The sequence below is a fragment of the Ornithorhynchus anatinus genome, chromosome 3 (genome assembly GCF_004115215.2).
Source record: "Ornithorhynchus anatinus isolate Pmale09 chromosome 3, mOrnAna1.pri.v4, whole genome shotgun sequence".
Lineage (NCBI taxonomy): Eukaryota > Metazoa > Chordata > Mammalia > Monotremata > Ornithorhynchidae > Ornithorhynchus > Ornithorhynchus anatinus.
This window is the reverse complement of record NC_041730.1, coordinates 32,028,731-32,042,074: the sequence shown is the minus strand read 5'-3', so window position 1 is coordinate 32,042,074 and position 13,344 is coordinate 32,028,731.

The window sequence follows — 13,344 nt, the reverse complement described above, 5'->3', positions numbered from 1 at the left end:
AAAAAATTAACAATGCTGTTTTCCTTTTACAAAATATCTAAGCTGAAAATGAGTAATGCTGGGAAGAATCCACCCAAATCAGCTCACTCTAGCTTCCTTTTTTACCCAGGTATAGTTTCAGCATCAGTGATAGTAGCCCATTTGTTTCGATCTACTGTATTAGATACTTGGGAAGTACAGAATTAGGCAGTGACATGTTTCGTGCCCATAAGGAGGCTTACATTCTAATGAGGGAAACAAACATAAAAATACTTCAAACTCGAGTGATGAAAATAAATTGAATGAACACAGATACATTAGTGTTAAGGAGCGTGTAAATAAATACCTCATCAAATCCCCGCTTCCGGCTGGCTTCCAGGGAAACAGCACAACAGGCAAACTGAAGCTTCTTTTTAAGTTTCCTCTGAGGAAATCTCTACTCCTCCCAGAATACAGGTGAAAGCCGGACCTTTGCCCTCTGGGCTTTGTAGCTCTTCTCGTCCTTCCTGCAGTTGTAATAACATTTTTGGCCAGACCTGTTTGAAAAGTGGTCTAAAGCACCCCACTTCAACTGTGACTTCACTATATAAGAGAAGACAAGAGGCGAGAGAGTAGAGAGCAAAGTACAGTTAGGTGAGTTTGGGAGAAATGAAGAGTGTGGACTTGGAAGTAGGGGATGAAGGGAATTGATATGTAAAATGGGGAGTGTTGGTGGAGAGATCCTGGAAGCCTAAGAAGTAGGGGCTCACATTATAAATGGGGTAAACCTAAACCAGTAGCAGTGAAATACGAAGCTACAATAAATTCCAATCAACAATCCAAAGAAATAATGGAAAACAGAGTAGCTAAACAGAGTTCTTGGATTTTTTACAATAAGTGCTTACTATGTGCCAGGCACTCTACTAAGCACTGATTGGGTTAATCAATTTGGACAGAGTACATGTCCCAAATAGGGCACACAGTCTTAATCCCCCTTTCACAGAGGAGGAAACAGGCACAGAGAAGTTAAGTGACTTAAAGCCCAGGTCCTTCAGACTTCCAGGCCCATACTCTAGCCACTAGACCACACTACCAACTATATTGTTCTCTCTCAAGTGCCTAGCTCAGTTGGCGCAAAATGCTCAATAAAACTATTAATTGATGATTATTTATTGATTGAAATGCACTGGACTATATACACTTGGAAAAGTACACCAGAAGCAAGAGCATACTCCCTGCCATAAGGAGAGTACACTCTCAGGGGAGAGACAAGACATAAAAATCTGGGCACTGTCGTTGGTTACAAATGACTATAGCCTCCCCAGCATTTGATCTGATCTGAAAGTAGGTTCCGTTCTGTCCGGTGGGAAGCAGTGAGACTGAATTGGCTTTGGGTTCTATGCAATTTGGTAAAAATACGAGTTTCATATGCCAATATTCTGAATTATCATTACCTGTTAAAATAGTGTGCCAATAAGGGAGGATAGGACTATGATGATTTGGGGCTCTTATTACTGTGTTGGCCTTCCCGACTGAGCCCTCCCTTTCCATCTGCCCCTCCTCCCCTCCCCATCGTCCCTACTCCCTCCCTCTGCTCTACCCCCTTCCCCTCCTTACAGCACTTGTGTATAGTTGTATGTATTATTTATTACTCTATTTTATTAATTATGTGTATATATCTATGATCCTATTTATCTATTTTGATGATATTGATGCCTGACTACTTGTTTTGCTGTCTCCCCCTTTTTAGACTGTGAGCCCGTTGTTGGGTAGGGATTGTTTCTACCTGTTGCCTAATTGTACTTTCCATGTGCTTAGTACAGTGCTCTGCACAGAGTAAGCGGTCAATAAATACGATTGAAAGAATGAATGAATCTAGTGCCCATGTAAATTAGGCTGTCGGCCCAGCTAGCTTCAAAGCAACCTCCAATCTTCACCTGATTTGGCTCTCCATAGTTTGCAAAATGCTTGGTTTCTGCTTAAAGCCAGTTATGAGCTGGAATTCTAGGGTCCAGTTCAGCCCATTGGATGCTGGACCTATACCTGCTCCTACATCCACCAGAAGGGCTTGATCCAACATCTGGGGAAGTACGGAGGAAGCGTGCACGATCTGTAACATCAGCCGTTTTACACTGTGTGGATGATTTCCTTGGCTCCACAGCTGCTGTGCTTGCAAGGTTTAGGCTTGATACTCTTCCTTCACCCCATGTGGTCTCACAAATCAGGGGTCCTTGAAGGGGATTTCGGGCATAGGCCACCCTGAGCCTTTCCACATTACTGCTTTTCTGAAGCTGTGCTCTGGGAAAAGCTGGACTAGGCAAATGCAAACATCTATCTTCATTACCATGCTAGGTTCTGGGTTCTAAATCTGACTCTGCCACTTGTCTGCAGTCTGTCCTTGGGCAAATCACTTAACTTCTCTGTGCCTCAGCTACCTCATCTGTAAAATGGGGATGAAGACTATGAGCCCCATGTGGCACGTGGACTGTCCAACCTGATTATGTACCCCTGCGCTTAGTACAGTGCCTGGCACAAAGTGAGTGCTTAATAATTGCCATTTTAAAATGCTGAAAGGATTTATAAAAGCACAGGGTCTATGAAAGCACCCGGGATTTGGGGAAAATATTCAATAAATCTATTATTAAGATTTCAAGTCCTTCTGTAGGTGAAGCTAAGGAACTGAGGGAAAACGGGAATAGGATGCCTTCATTAGAGCACTTTCTTCCAGAAGCCCTGGGATGAGACCTTGACATAGTCAAGAGGTGAGGCTTTCTGCTTTTCTGTTTCCCTTAAACTTTCAAACAGGTTGTCTTCTGGGAGGGAAGATCTTTCCATAAGCGGAAAGTATACCTTCTTTAGAACTTTGTTAAGCTGAAAAGCCCTCATTTCTTTTCCCAAATAAATTTGTTTGCAAAGTGATAGGGATTTGAGTATGTCAATTTTGCTGTAACTTTTCCCATTTCCCACCCTGTGCTTTAGAAATAAATCAGTTCTGTTCACCTGTGAATGTCTAGCAGGGCCTTGAAATCCTGTCAGATTCCAATCAGGAATCATGGAAGAGCAGTAACACTGCCATTTTTAAAAATGGTATTTGTTAAGCATTCACTATGTGCTGAGCACTGTACTAAGCCCTGAGGAGATACAATATAATCAGGTTGGAAACAGTCCATGTCCCACAGAGGGCTCTCGCAGTCTTAGTCCCCTTTTCACAGATGAGGTAACTGAGGCACAGAGAAGTGATTTGTCCAAGCTCACACAGCAGACAAGTGGTGGACCGGGGATTAGAACCCATGTCCTCTGACTTCCAGGCCCATGCTCTTTCCACTAGGCCACGAGTTTCTCTGTTTCTTTGTATTTGTCTCCTGATTTGTGATTAACATCTACCCTGAAAACTATCTTTGCCATTTGAACAAAATCAAGTATCACAGATGTGTAGGGATTTGGTGGGGCAGAGCGGTAGGGTTGGGAGAATTGTGGGAACCTTTGGAAATGAGAATGACTGTTTTAGAAGAACTAACGATAAGCACTGAATTGCATTCAGGGCCTACTTTTCTGGCCCCCAAATCAACAGCTGTTGACCGAAAGGATAAAGGAAGCAGTGTCAATAAAAGCACCCAGGCTTTTGGAAAAATTTTCAATAAATCTATTCAGTAGAGCACCCCACCTTCAACCCCACAACACTCATGTATGTATCTTTAAATGATATATTACAAATTATTTAGTTATATTCATGTCTATCACCCCCACTAAACTTTAATCTTATTGTGGTCAAGGAACATTGCGTAACCCTGTTATTGTACTTTCCCAAGTGTTTAGTTCAGTACCCTGCACAAAGTAAGCATTCAAAAAATACCATTGATTGAATACAAATATCACAGACATTTCTTCAGAGGGTTTTAATTCAATGCATTCTTCTGATTTTTCCTGTTATCAATCAAATTTTTTGAGTGCTTAGAGTGTGCAGAGAACTATACTATATGCTTGGGAGAGTACATTATAATAGAGTTGGTAAACAAGTTCCCTGACCACCCCAAGATCCACCACTTCTCCCATCTGTACTCCTTCCACTCATTCCATAGCCCCCTCCCCTTTTTTTCAGTCTTGTACCTGCTTTATTTTGACCTGATTCTTTTGTTTCCCAACCAGTAACAGCCTCCAGCTTCCCTCTTGGTGAAACCCATATGGATGGCAAGCAGGACTCTCCTAGAGGGAATGGATAGAGAGGAGATGAGTGACCCTAAGTATCCCAGAACAACACCTTAGATCAGGGAAATTGAGCCAAACTTCTGGGCTGGGGGGGTCCGTGAGTCCCCAGGATCCCTAGGGACCACTGTCCCTGAGAACAAATTCCCTATTTCCTCTTCCTCCTTGTTCCCTCCCTCCAGGCACCAAAGTTAATCGAGTTTAAATACACCCATCTGTGATCATGCCTTGTTTTCTAACGGCCAAGTCCATTTTATCTGCTGGTTAGTGGTGGAAGATGAGTGAATATCCTCTTCCAGATCTAACAATTCCACATCTCTCTTCCACCAACCCCAAGGAGCCTCAGATTTTCACATGCCTCTTCTGGAAGCAGCACAGTGAACTAAACAGTAAAGGCCTTCTTCAGTTCAAAAAGATTGAGAAAGTGACTAGCAGAAAATCACCCTAGCAAAGCAAATGGGAGTGGCTTAACCACCTGAAACTAGAAATTGAATCAGGGCAGGTGTGGCAGCTGAATGGAGATGAGGTGGCAATTATTGCTTGTCCCTTTAAGGAACTGAGGCTCAAATTAGATGCAGAGGGAAGAGCTGAAATGAGAGTATTTGAATCACCTGTGGATGAAGGAAGCACCATAAGGACTCACTGGAGAATGGGGAGAGGCAAAGGAGCCACGAGAATGTTTGCTGAGATCAGCTTGTGTGGCTAGCCTTGAGGACAAGAATAGGTAAGTTTCTAATCTGCTGGAAAATGTTCAATTTTAAAGGAAATTGGGATGTGGGTGGGGGAATAGGAATGAGCTAAATTAGCACACCTGTTGCAGTAACTGCTGCCCAAAGTGATTTATATTCTATATTGTGCATGGGGCTTGAACTGCATCTTTTTGCCTTGCGTTTGTTGGTGAGGCAAAAAGTATGTGCCTGACTTTTCCCGGTGCTCTTAGGCTGGTAGGAAACTTGGTAGCCCTCGCTTAAACCTTCCAGCCTTAACAGGGCTCTGTTTGGAAAGTATTGTCCACTTATCCACGTCCCAGCTCAACCCTTTGAAAACGGGTTTATTTACTGACTCTGGGTCTTTCTTTAAGACCTATTAGTGAACTTGTAGAAGTGATAGTAGCTATTAAGCACTTGCTGCGTATATAAACACCTTTCTCAGTGGTGGAGTCATAGATTACAATTGAGGATTTTGAGATTGGGGTTGGGGATGGTTCTTCCCATGTTCTGCATTTTCTTTACCCGCTTGGATCCAGGCCAAAGTGCAAAAACTCTCCTACAAATCCTTGAGTTGAGTGAGAGTGAAAGATTCCTAAATTAATCAATTGATCGTGTTTACTGACTACCTATTGAATGCAGAGCACTGTATTATGCACTTGGGAGAGTACAGTATGTTTACATGGGGATGCGATCCCTCCCTTCATGGAGTTTATAATAGGTAAATTACAGATCGGCCTGTAATTACAACCCGGAGCTGAACCTGGAATTAGTGGAACTGTGAGAAGCAATGTGGTCTAGTGGAAAGTTCAAGGGCCTGGGAGCTTGAGGACCTGGGTTCTAGTGTCACCTCTACCTGTTTATCTGCAATGTGACCTTGGTCAAGTCACTTAACTTCTCTGTGCCTCAGTTTCTTCATCTGTAAAATGAGGATTCAATACCTGTTCTTCCTACTTAGACTGTGAGTCCATGTGGAACAGAATTATGTCCAACCTAATTATCTCATCTCCTCGAGCCCTTAGTACAGTGCTTGGCACAGAGTAAGCACTTAAATATCATTATTATTATTATTGCTGTTGCTGCCATTTCCCCTGACTCCAACTGCTCCCTGCTATGGTTCCTTTGTGGGAGAGACACCTGCTTTGGTCAGGCGGGGACTTGCTTTCTTGCTTTTGTCTAGTTCCTGGGCTGGGCCAGGCAAGATCCAGCTCCCATCCAGGGCTAGGATCCAGAGCAAACCCAGCTCAGGTCCCAGCAGAAAGCCGGAGACCCTTTGGTGATGGTGATGGTGGCCGCCTGATATCAGGGAACCCCTAAAAAAGTAGATCTGCCATTTTAGCAGCTCCATTTTTCACCAGCCCTACTCTGGAGCAAGAGATCCAGGGTACCAATTCCAGTGGGGAATGCCCACGCAGCCCAATCCATCTGGAGTCACCCCTTTTCCAATTGCTATAGTCAGGCTGGTCTGTCTTGTTCTGCTATTCACAAATAGACCATATGAGCTTGTTTTTTGAAGTGTTCTTAATGTTTCTTATGTTTTCCTCAGTAGAGTTCCTTTAAATTTAACCTCACAAACTTACTGTGTACCAGCTCCATAAGTGACTCTAGTCTTGCCCTTTTTATAAATAGTAAAGTCATATCGGTAATAAATGGTATCTAATGAACATTTATTGGGTGCATAGCACTAAGTGCTTAGAGTACAATATCACAGAGTTAGCAGACACATTCCTGCCCACAGTGAACTTAGCTTCTATAACAATGGTATTGATTGAGCGCTTACTTTGAATCTCTAGTCTGGGTAGTACCTTTTTTTTAATTATTTTTGTAGAAGCCACCTTCCCCTCAACCTTGCTACCAGTCTGCTAGCACCTATTCTCCTCCCATCTCCCATCCAGCCTAGGCATAATGTGATGAGCATTGTTTTAAGTTGTCTTTCATATTGTTGTTGTACTCTCCCAAGCTCTCAATTACAATGCACTGCCTGATAAAGTAAGTGCCTGATAAATACAACCTACTGCTTCAGTGCTAGTGGACTATCTGTATTGGTATGTAAATGAATACATATAAATTGTTTGCATTAATGTCTCCTCCTCTAGACTGTAAGCTCACTGTGGGCAGAGAATGTATCTGCTAAGTCTGTTGTACTCTCTCAAGTGTTCAGTACAGTGCTTTACGCATATTAAGTGCTCAGTAAATATCATTGTTGGTGACCTTGTCTTACCCTCTAATATTAAGTCTGACACACAGAGGAGTGTGGATGGAACTTTTGGATAAATAGATTATGGTGTTGCAAAGAGGATTGGGTCCTACAAAATCTCTCAAGGGTCTTGTTTAGTTTGAAGGTCTATTTGAAGTTGCGTTCCATCAATCTCCCAAAGTCCACACTACCTTTCTATAATTGTTTTTTCGACCTACCTCTTTTCTCTCTATCCTTGTGTCATCGGGGACTGTTACCTTGATCGAAAAATGCAGTGACAGTGTTGAACTTTGCTGTTTTAATAGTGATTTTTTTGGTGATGTGTAGGAATGGTTACATGCTAAGCTCACTGAGGCCCGTGATTGTCTATTATATTTACTTAAGCTCACGCCACAGTATAAAGATATTAATCTTGTTTCTAGGTCCTGTAGTACAAACTATAGTCGCATGAATGAACAACATTAAAATGTACAGAATGGGTTTTTGGAAAGCCAGTCTAAAAAAGGTACAGAAAACACTTGAAAGATAGGAAAAAAAAATAAGCCCTTAGAACATCAAACAGGTCATTTAACACTGAGAGAAGTTGCCATCTTCTTTCTTCAATGTTTTTGAACCATGCTGTTTAGCAAGCTTAATTCTTGTTTCGCACCCAGAAATATCTCTGCTTTTAACTATTTTGCATTAGTACATCATGTCCTCATTTTGAACATCATGTATCTGCCGGTTTTCTACATATTGTATTTGAATCCTATTAGTAAATTGCTATTGGTACCTGGCTTAAAGCCTTTAAAAGAAAATTGTCTTGGAAACCATCAGGGCCTGTTAAATCCATCAAGCATAGATTATAACTAAGGCCATGTTAAAAATGCTACTGTTTCTTTTTGTGGTGGTCTCACGGAGGCTAATTGAGGGGATACCTACAGCATAGCCTTCACAATTTCAAGGCATTTATTAAGCACTTACTATGTGCCAGACACTGTACTAAGTGCTGGGGTAGACACAAAATAATCAAGTAAGACACAGTTCATGTCTCTCATAGGGTTCACAGTCTTAATCCCAGTTTTACAGGTGAGGTAACTGAGGCACAGCTATGTTGTGACTTTTCTCCAAGGTCACACAGCAGACAAGTCAGAGAACCTGGGATCTAATCCCTGTTCAGCCACTTGTAGTAATAGTAATATTAGATGCCAGGTTCTCTGACTCAGTTGTGTTTATTGAGCACTTAGTGTGTGCAGAGCACTTTACTAAGCACTCCCAGGCCCTTACTTTTTTCACTAGGCCAAGCAAAGAGCAAGGGCTTGGGAGTCAGAGGTCGTGGGTTCTAATCCCCGCTCTGCTGCTTGTCAGCTGTGTGACTTTGGGCAAGTCACTCAACTTCTCTGTGCCTCAGTTACCTTATCTGTAAAATGGGGATTAAGACTGTGAACCCCATGTGGGACAACCTGATTACCTTGTATCAACCCCAGCGCTTAGAACAGTGCTTTCCACATAGTAAGCGCTTAAATACCATAATTATTGTTATTAACTATCCAGAATGACAGTCTGGATTTACATTAGACAGTTTCAAGTCAGTCAGTGGTATTTATTGAGTACTTTGTGCAGAGCACTGTACCAAGTGCTTAGGATAGTAGAACAGTGCTTGGAACATAGTAAGTGCTTAACAAATACCATTATTATTATTATTATTATTACAATATAACAATAAGCAGACACATTTCCTGCCCACAGCAAGCTTAGTGGGGAAGATAGATATTAATATAAATAAATTACAGATATGTATCTAAATGCTGTGGGGCTGGGAGGGGGGAATAAAGGGTGTCAGGGTGGCACAAAAGGGAGTGGGAGGAAAGGAAAGGAATGCTTAGTCAGGGAAGGCCTCTTGAAGGAGGTGTGCCTTCAATAAGGCTTTGAAGTGGGGGAGAGTAAACTCCCAATTCTCTATCCAGGTTTTATAAGTCTTTCATTGATTTTTAGGAATTAGTCCTTGGCAGAGGACAGGTCAGTAGCCTTTACCGAGTACCACCGTGTGCAGAGTCGGGGTACAATAGAGGTGAGACAAGGTTCCTGTCTTGGAATAATAGTAATAATGATGGTATTTAAGTGCTTACTATGTGCCAAGCACTGTTCTAAGCACTGAGGTAGATACAAGGTAATCAGGTTGTCCCACATGGGGCTCACAGTCTTAATTTCCATTTTACAGATGAGATAACTGAGGCACAGAGAAATGAAGTGACTTACCCCAAGTTACACAGCTCTGACTCCCAAGCCTGTGGTATTTCCAATAAGCCACGCTGCTTGTCATATTTACTGAGTGCTTACTGTGTGCAGAGCACTGTACTGAGTGCTTGGGAGAATACAATATAACATTAAACATACATATTCCCTGCCCACAGCAAGTTTACAGTCTAGAGGGAGCATCCACTTCACCATCCAAATGTCTTTTTTCCCCTCTTTAGCTTCTGGTTTAGAAGTCAGAAACCGGCTATAATCTAGGGTAAAAATTACACCTAATCACACATGGATCACTTTCAAAATGAACGTATCTTTTAAAAAGTCCACTTTATTGGGGTATCAGCCTGAGAAACAATGGCAAAAGGAAGGATTCAGTTTACTGAAGCAACACTTGTATTTTTATTTATTTGATTGTCTCTAAATACTCCTTAATGGAAATATAATTAGAGCATTAACATAATGTTAGTAATTTACTATGCTTTTCTTAGGGATCCAAAAACGTACTTTAAGTTTGAAGAGATCAACAAATGATGATTTCCGTTTCACAGCTTTTAAAAATGTTGCTAAGGATTTCCGTGCATCTTAAGGATGTCTGATCGAGTAATGACTGATGGTACGTGAGGCGTAGACGATGTTTATTTACTTGTGCAGTTCATCAGTGAGCGGGCTGATGCCCAGGCTGGGTCAAGATGCCCTGCCTTGAGTGATACCTACCCATAAGTATTAAGTATCGCTCAAGGCAGGGCATCTTGACCCACCTGGCTTTTCATCTGTTTTTTCCTTCTGACATCCCACCGGGGAACTTCTGGGTTCATTGGGACTCTTGCTCTGGCGTTTCATGCACAAAGAGTTAACTTTATTCTTAAGAAAGAACCCAACTGAGCTGACATTTCCTTGGGGTAAAAGAAGAATGGGTAGGAGTGTCAGGGGACACTTATGGATGAGTTAGATCCGGGTGGGCTCTGCAGCCTGTTTTGTGTAGAAGAGCCGTGTGAAATGAAACCTCTGAGAAACTGGTGTTTAAAGAGTCAGTGATAAAATTTAAACAGAGTAGAGGGAATGGAGGGGAGGAAGTTAGAAGGGTTTAGGGAGAGGGTGAAGACAAAAGGGTGGAGAAAACAAACTTATTCCTGGTTCATTTGGGATAGGGGCGGGTAGTTGCGAGAGCGGCAGAGCCTTGTGCTTGTTGTTGTCACATTTTACTCAGTTGCCCTCCTGCGCCACCACAGGCTCCCTTGGCCTGGCATGGACTCTTCCTGTCCCCTGCCCCTCCTGCAGCTCACCAGTCACACCAGAACTCGACAACATTTGTCTTGAGGGCTGTCCTTGCCCTCTGCCCAGTGTGCAGCTAACTGCTGCCTTTGGGTATGGCTCCAAGTGAACTCGGTGGGGCTTGAGCGATCCTCTTTCCTGTTCTACGTGGCTGGCTGAACTCAGAGCCAGGGGGCTTCTTGGGCACTGCCGGAGGGGCAGGGGTAGCCAAGAGCAGCTCCAGCCTGCCCTGTCACCTAGAGGGGATATAGAGAACCCACCGTCTGGCAGCCAAGGCTGAGGAGTAGCTCAGCCATTTTGACATTCCCCCCCCAGGCTTCTTTCAGATTCAAAGCGGTGAAGAGGGTCCCACTATAGAGTGGGGATGGGAGGGGGCCTCTGTTGGAGTGCCACATCTGGTCACTCTAGACCATAGGTTCCTCTTTGTGGGCAGGGAAAATGTTAGTCAATCATATTTATTGAGTGCTTACTATGTACTGTACTTACTGTACAGTACAATAGAATAGGCACGTTCCCTGCCCACAACAAGCTTACAGTCTACTGGGGAAGACTAACATTAATATAAATAAATTACAGATACATACACAAGTGCCGTGAGGCTGGGAGCGTGATGAATGAAGGGAGCAAGTCAGGGCAACGCAGAAGGGAGTGAGAGAAGAGGAAATGAGGGCTTCGTCAAGGAAGGCCTCTTGGAGAAGTTGTGCCTTCAGTGGGGCCATGAGTTGGGGGAGAGCAATTGTCTGTCAGATATGAGGAGGCAGGGAGTTGCAAAATGTGGGCGAGGGTCGGCGACAAGATAGTTGAGACTGAGGTACTGCGAGAAGTTAGCAACAGACGGACGAAGTGTGCGGGCTGGGTTTTAGTATGTCTACCAACTGTTATATTGCATTCTCCCATGTGGTTAGTACAATGTTTTGCCCACAGTAAGTGGTCAAAGCCATTGATTGAGTGATTAATTAGCTTCTAGAGTGCAATGAGCAAGTAGAGAGCACAATAAAGCACCTTTAAAGGTTTCTAATGTTCAGGACACATTCTGGCCAAAGCAATCTCAGGATAGTGCTGATTCTGTGCCGAAACACCATAGCCCAGAAGACCGTTGGTTTGGCAGCTGCTACTGTCATTGGTTGACATAGCGCTACCCTCACAAGGTCTGGAAGTCCTGTTCTTCAGTGTCTAGAAGCAGCATGGCTTAGTGGATAGAGTACAGGCCTAGGAGTCAGAAGGTCCTGGGTTTTAATCTCGGCTCTGCCATTTGTCTGCTGTGTGACCTTGGTCAAGTTTCTTAGCTTCTCTGTGCCTCAGTTACCTCATCTGCAAAATGGAGATTAAGACTGTGGTCCCCACTTGTGATGTGGACTGTGTCTCAGTGGACTTATATCTTCCGTAGTGCTTAGTACAGTGCCTGGTACATACTGAGTTCTTAATAAGTACCATTAAAAAACAAAAAACTTTAGAGATTGATTTCTAAAGACAAGTTCTAGGCAGTCATGAATATATTCATTAGAAAAGTATCTGTTAGGTACTACTCAGGGAGAAGTAGATGAGTATTGAGATCTGAATGATTAATCTTATCCTCTGCAGACCTGTGGAAAGAACACAGGCTTGGGAGTCAGGTGCCCTGGATTCTAATCCTGCCTCGACCACTTGCCTACTGTGATGTTGGACAAGTCATCTGACTTGTATGTGCCTCAGTTTCTTTGTGTAAAATGGTGTTTAAATCCCTGTTTTCCCTCCCTTTTAGACTCTGAGTCCCATGTGGGCCAGGGACTCTGCCTCTCCTGATTATCTTAGACAATCAAGGTGCTTATTGAGCTCTTACTGTGTGCAGAGCACTTGTACTAAGCACTTGGGAAAGTACAGTGCATAATAGTTGGTAGACTTGATCCACACCTTCAAGGAACATACAAGCAGCATATAGTCTTTCCGGGGAGACAGGTGTTGTTAGAGATAGGGAAATAGCATGAGGTTATATATACAGTTGCTGTGAGGCTGGGGTAATTATCATAGAGCTGAAGGAGTACCCAGCCAGGTATGAGGGTGGATGGGAAAATGAGGGCTTTTATCTTATATCTTGCTAATTAGTACAATGTTTAAGCCTTTAAATGTTTAAAAAATACTTTGCTGTTGTTAATAATGTGCATATTGCATCAAGTAGGAAAGGTGCCTCATACATCAGAGAGAATGTATTTTTCCACTGACACAGGGATTCAATACTATGTGAGATCAGGCATGCTTGGTAAGCATAGAGACACTGGATAAAGGTTGTCTGCAGCTAGGGAAACTGTCCTGAGCTGATGCCCATGGTCTGGGCAGATTACAGATCACTAGGAGAGCTTTAGAGGAAGTATAGACCTAGGTTCCTAGCGTTTACATATGACTTTTGAAGTCATTTCTCACACGCAGTACTTCCCTGGAAACTGCTTTTGCTGAATATTCCCCTTAAATTTCCCTTTCCACTCTGCTGATAGCACTACAACCCGGTTGAGGCGGTATATTATTAATAGTGTAAACATTTCCAGGAAGAACCACTAGTAAGGAGAGCAAAGGCCCAATTCCCTCCTCTTTTTCTTTTTCTAAGATCAGGGCTGAGAACACCATCCAGGCTGGGACCGAACGGCCCAAGTCGGGGTTTGAACTGTCATCCAGTGGGCCTGCTCCAGGTAGACAGCTTCACCCAATCATTCAGGTAGGAAGATACTCGTTGAGATCAGCCAGTTGGGCTGAATACAGGAAGAAATGAACAGTTGATTTTTGGCCCAGGACAGAACAGATCCC